The sequence below is a fragment of the Sinocyclocheilus grahami genome, unplaced genomic scaffold (genome assembly GCF_001515645.1).
Source record: "Sinocyclocheilus grahami isolate Dianchi unplaced genomic scaffold, SAMN03320097.WGS_v1.1 scaffold1092.1, whole genome shotgun sequence".
In the NCBI taxonomy this organism is placed as follows: domain Eukaryota; kingdom Metazoa; phylum Chordata; class Actinopteri; order Cypriniformes; family Cyprinidae; genus Sinocyclocheilus; species Sinocyclocheilus grahami.
This window is the reverse complement of record NW_015506271.1, coordinates 71,842-77,911: the sequence shown is the minus strand read 5'-3', so window position 1 is coordinate 77,911 and position 6,070 is coordinate 71,842. Positions and strand designations below refer to the sequence as shown.

At 38.0% G+C, this 6,070-nt stretch overlaps 1 pseudogene; it reads right to left on the bottom strand.

Moving 5' to 3' along the window:
* LOC107566687 (natural killer cell receptor 2B4-like) overlaps nt 1-1,623 on the bottom strand; it is a 2,212-nt pseudogene extending 589 nt beyond the window's left edge.
* Nucleotides 1,624-6,070: the final 4,447 nt, after the last annotated feature.

Here is a 6,070-nt window from a genome sequence, read left to right as displayed (position 1 = left end):
ACTGATGCTGGACAATAAACTGTTTCCTTTGTACCAGGAGAGAGTTACATCCCTCACATTCACCACTGAACACACCAATGAACAATTCTGGTGTGAAGCTGATGGAGAACATGTTGGAGAGTCTCTGGTGATGACAGGAATCGGCAGAGGAGCTGGAGAACATAAGAGAACACAGAGAAACTATATGAACAATATAGTTCACAATGAATGTTCACAGACTGTCTTTTTTACCGGTCTAAATGTGTGATGTGGAGATTCAAACTGATAAGTGTGATAGCCACAGTGTGCAGTTTACCATTGATTGCCATCTCAACTACTCAAATCACGCAATGCTAACAAATCGTACACGCTAGAATTAGATATAAAATATGGAAAAATGCAAAATAATTTGAAAAAATGTCTACATTGCATACTTAATAATCTGTAATATCAACATTGACATACCTGGACATGGCCAACAAAGTTCACTGATGTCCAGATGTGTGGTCTGGTTGCTGACGGGGTTGTTCAACACACAACTATAGTTGTTTTTCTCCTGATATTCCACCTCCAGAGGTAGAGAGAGACTGATGCTGAAATCAGACACACTGATGCTGGACAATAAACTGTTTCCTTTGTACCAGGAGAGAGTCACATGACTCACATTCACCACTGAACACAGCAGTGAACAATATGACGACGACGACGATGATGATGAAGAACATTGTGAAGAGTCTCTGGTGATGACAGGAATGGGAAGACGAGCTGGAAAATGATATGAAATGACCAATTAGAATAAGTTTACTGAAAAAAAATACAGTTTTATATTAAGAGTATTGAGAATTATTTAGCAAACACAATATTAAAGAACAAACAACACTGCTTCTCTACTCACCATAGACAGAGACTGTGAATGTTTGTGAGTGTGAGACTGTATTACTTATGATCTCTAGTTTATAGAGTCCAGCATGTTCAGATCTGATGTTTTTAACGGTCAGCGATCCAGTGTCATAGTTCAGCACCAGTCTGTCTCTGAATCTCCCATCAGCGCCATCATAAACGTTGAAGACTCCAGCCTCCTTTTTGACTTGAGCAATGAGGACCTCTCGAGGTCCAAACATCCAAAGCAGATCTTCACCTCTCCGTATCTCAGTTTGTAGAGTGACAGAATCTCCCTCTGTTGCTGTTTTAATTTCACCGGGCTCAACACCAAACACCCCTGGAGAACAATGGAACAGGAACTGCCACTCAATCACATATTATTTGGTCCAAAGTGTTTATTACCTGGTACAAGGTAGATCATCGTGGACCAGAAACAAAACAGCTAAGATGCTTTTGTAAAATGGTAGCTGGTCAACTAACTAATGACCCCCCCCCTCAAAAGGCAGTAATTCTTGATTTTATATTGGACTGGTTTATCTCTAATATAAAGAGCTGATGCCATAAAACATGCATGACTTACCAATCCGGCCTTCAAAACGCAAGCAGAACCAAACAAATGCATAAAAGATTTTCTTTGACTGAGACATCACTTAACGTTTCTGGGAGGAAAAAACGAATTTCCTAAAACTTTGCTGAGGAGCGTTCCCGTGCGGTTATGAAGATATTTCACCAATTATAGCCTATTTAAAAAACGAAGGGGAATTTGTAGCTTCGTGGTCTGTAAAGAAAGAACACACGACGCAACTTTCAGTCAGATGATCTGAACTTCTCCTCCGCGCGCCGCCAGAGCGTGCGCGCGCGTCTGTGAACGCGCTTGATTGTCAGCGAACGCCTTTGTGTCTTTCAGTTATGTTATGCACCGGGTTTGATTTATATATGAATGTAATTAATTTTATTTTATGACTGAACACAAACTATTTACATTCAACTTAATATATAATTAATTTAATTATATAACCTGTTTTTATTATTTAATATTAACCAAGATAGGACATCTCAGTTTTAAAAGTACGATAGGTTCTGGTTTAAAAAGTCACTTCAAGGCATCATAGATATCAAGGCTTACCATGAAGACATCTTTTCGGTTTTCTTGAGAATAAGGATTCCACCGAATTAGTTTTCTTCTCTTCACATTCTTCACGTTCAGTTTAGAGTCAAAACGAAACCTGACGTGGCCTGATTCCTTTAGGTCTGGAAAGAAATGTGGTTTTGCTCTGATAGATGGACAAACGTCTTGTGGTGAGTTTCTAATGTATTATGCATGTGGGTGAGGGGCTTCTTCCTGTCCTGCTAGCATGAACCTCACTGACTGTTTTCCTTTTTACATAAATATGTGTTATATGGGTCAAAGACCAATCAGGATGCCCAAGATGTTTCTACAATTTTGTATAATGATTAACGAATTTAGATTATTTGGTGAAGAAGGTCTGAGATGTGTCAAATGTGTTTAACATAATTCAGTAAAAGCTAAAGAAATTTGTGAATTTGTCCCAGACACTGGCAGACAATAACAAGATATGTTATTATAAAAAAAAGAAAAGAAAAAAAAAAACCCAGGAAGAGTGGGGGTCTAGGTGTGATTTCAAAAATAGTTTTGAAAAAAAACAACAAAAAAAACATGAATTTCAAGCGTCTTGTCTAAACTATTCTTGCCATGTTGTAGGAATGTTGAATTATTTATTGAAATTATTTTATTTGAGACTTATTGACCTTTACACATAGTCATGGGGGCCTACGGGGTCCTATCTGTGAAGTCATTTCCTGTTATGGTTTTCTTGTCACATCACACACAAAAATAGCTTTCTACATGTTGTTTATACCACAATATCTTTGATTTAGTGGATAAATATTAATTTTATACAATGTATAAATAATAAAACACAAAGAAACAACCAAACTACTCTAAGGAATTCTGTGCCTCTTAGCTCACATTGCCTAATAATTTATAACGTACCATTAAATACTGTTACTATAATGTCCTATTAAATTGACTTATAGCAGATTTATAGATTTTACATTTATAGTGTTCTCTATAGACCGCAAAAATATTGCATGCTAGAAAAGCACCCGTCAGAACTGTATAACATGCTGTTTTAGAGTTGCATGTTGGGGCCAAGGGTCATGGGTTTACAGCTTGTCCCACCAGCATGTTTCCAGCAAGAAATCTGTGTTTGCCTGGTTACTATAGCCATAACTGTACAGTTAGGATGCATAACACATCCTTCTTTATTGAGTTTTCTCTTTATTAGTGGACCATGCTTCCAGTTATGTGAGGATGTTGTCTGCTATTCAGTATTGTGCTGTTAGTGCTGTGTAGTAGAACGGACGAGCACTTCTGATGGCTCTCATTATTCAATGATATTACTGGAGCTCCAACTAGTGGCTGTAAATAGTAAAAGAAAAGAATCTATCTGAACACTGAACACACTGACCTCATCTGACGAACGGCCAAACCGCATAGAAAAAGTGAACACTGGCAAACCTGTCCAGTAGTGTAGCCTACCATATTTCATTAGGATTGAGTGGTCTTAACATGCCAATAGAAGGCAACAAATTACCAGTAGAGACCCATAAAATCAATGCAATTACCATTATAATCAAGAAAAACAATTAGATTTTATTTATTTATTTATTTTATTGTTAAATGTCCAATTCACGGAAACATTAACCCCAATCTCCTAGCACACTGCCATTGAGTATGCTGAGCAGTTCTGCTGTCTGCTATAACACATGGCATTGCTGGAGCTCCGCCTAGTGGCTGTAAGTAGGCAGAGATAATAGGTAGGGTACTCTAGTATACGGTTCAGAATTCTGCATAAGAGTTTTCTTCATTCCTATTAATCAGATCTGTTTCCTTTAAAATAAATTAAACTGCTTTGGACTTCTAGGAGGATTTGAAGTGGCACTTAAGTGTCCTTAATTCTGGTTGAACAATTTGTCAACCCTTCAGACTAAACCATATTGCTATACAGATAAATGTCATCAGGGTTCACTTCTGCTAGTGTATTAGGCTACGTGAATTCAGTGAATCACTTATACAACTACTACATAATGAATTATATGTTTAATGATGTTATAAGAGTGGACAGTAGAACAGACAAAAACTTGAAAAACCGAATCTTCATGAAAATATACACTAATTTCCTCTGTGAGAGTCATTTCAAGGGTGCAACAGAAACGAGAGCTTATTAGATCATTTTATAAATGAATCAAAATCATATTCTGTGCAGATACAATCAATAAATGGCCAATGAATTAAACATAATCTGTTAAAAATAGCTGTGATGGCATAGAAAATTAGTGATGCATGATTCATTTTTTTGGATTATACCAGTAACCTTCAGCAAACATATCTTGAACTAAACCTTCTGCTCAGTTCACACTGTTGGTCTGATTTTGCTCCATGGGTCTGAGCAAGACATTGAGTCTCTTCTGTCCTGTTCAGCTCACTTCTTGTACAGCAACAGCAGCCACGCCCACCAGAGCAGAGAGAGCCAATCGGATTACAGTTTCAGTAACTCCACAACAGTGGATGCAGTCTGAAATGAAAAAAAAAGCACCAGAATTGTGCATTTATTTCTCTTTCAAATAGACTTACTGCATCCACTTCAAAGGACTTTGAGCATCCACAAACTTTGCATATGTGACCCTGGACCACAAAACCAGTCTTAAGCCCCTGGGGTAACCAAAAATCAGTAGGATATTAAGTAAAGATCATGTTCCATGAAGATATTTTGTAAATTTCCTACTGTAAATATATCAAAACTTAATTTTTGATTAGTAATATGCATTGCTAAGAACTTCATTTGGACAACTTTAAAGGTGATTTTCTCAATATTGTGATTTTTTTTTTTTTGCACCCTCAGATTCCAGATTTTCACAGTTGTATCTCGGCCAAATATTGTCCTATCCACCTTACCATACACCAATGGAAAGATTATTTATTCAGCTTTCAGATGATGTATAAATCTCAATTTAGAAAAATGACTGTGATTTATGACTGGTTTTGTTGTCCAGGGTCACATATGTGCACATATGCACACTTTCCTTGCTTAGCTAAATAACATTAGCTAGGATTGCAAAACATAAGCGATTCTAGACCGTTTTTAGGACTCCCCGAGGAATCTGTGTGATTATGTGGTTCTTTCTCCATGATGTTTTTTTTTGTTGTTGTTGCCTTGAGTGCTAATGATCTCTAGAGCAGCATGGAATACCACCCCACCAGCCCCACCAAAAAACAAACAAACATACTACACTTCTCTGTCACTCGTCTGCTGTTTGTTCTCTGTTCCTGTTACATGACTGAAGAAAATGCATGCAAATGCACCCAACCCTCATATGCACAAACAGGTCATGCTCTATATCTCTAAATGAAATGCTGTCAATTCTCTCCGCACCCACAAGCAGTAACATGAATCAACACCATGTTTTGCCCAAAACTGATTCAGTTTCTCCCTAAACTAAAGACCCGTTCACACCAAGAACGGTAATAACGATAACTATATTTTTGTCCATACCAACGGGTGACAATGCTATGTTTATTCTAAGCACATGCTCCAGTTTTGCCGTCTGTCGCTTTTTAATGCTTGAGCTCTTTACAGTCGGGTTTATTCTGATTGGCTGTCAATGTTTTCATCATTCATCAGCTGGAAAAAATTGTTCTGAAAATGACAGTTACCTTAACAGTGGATTTTAGCTTCTGTACTTTCACAAAGCCTATTATATTGACATACCTGAACACATTCAACAGAGTTCTGAGACATACAGAGTTCTGTGACATACCCGAACTCGACTGATGGAGTTCAGTAATGTTGGCATCCTTAGTCTGGTTTACAGTTTAATTGATCAGCTGGACGACACACAATTTGAGCTTGACGGTCTTTCTGATGAAAAATAATTTTGTGGAGATTTGTGGATGACAAACGTCTCAGGTTACTTATGTAACCATGGTGAGTAGGGAAGGAGACACTGCGTCCTCTAGGGGTTGCTATGGGGAACGCCTCGTCGTGACCCGTGTCTGAAGCATACATTGAAAAAACACCAACTCGTTGGCCGGCGACAGCCATGACGTCACTACTGGTGCGACTATAATATAAATAGGCGCCGGGAGCACACATCATTCTCTTCTTCGTCTGAAGCTTGCGTCCGC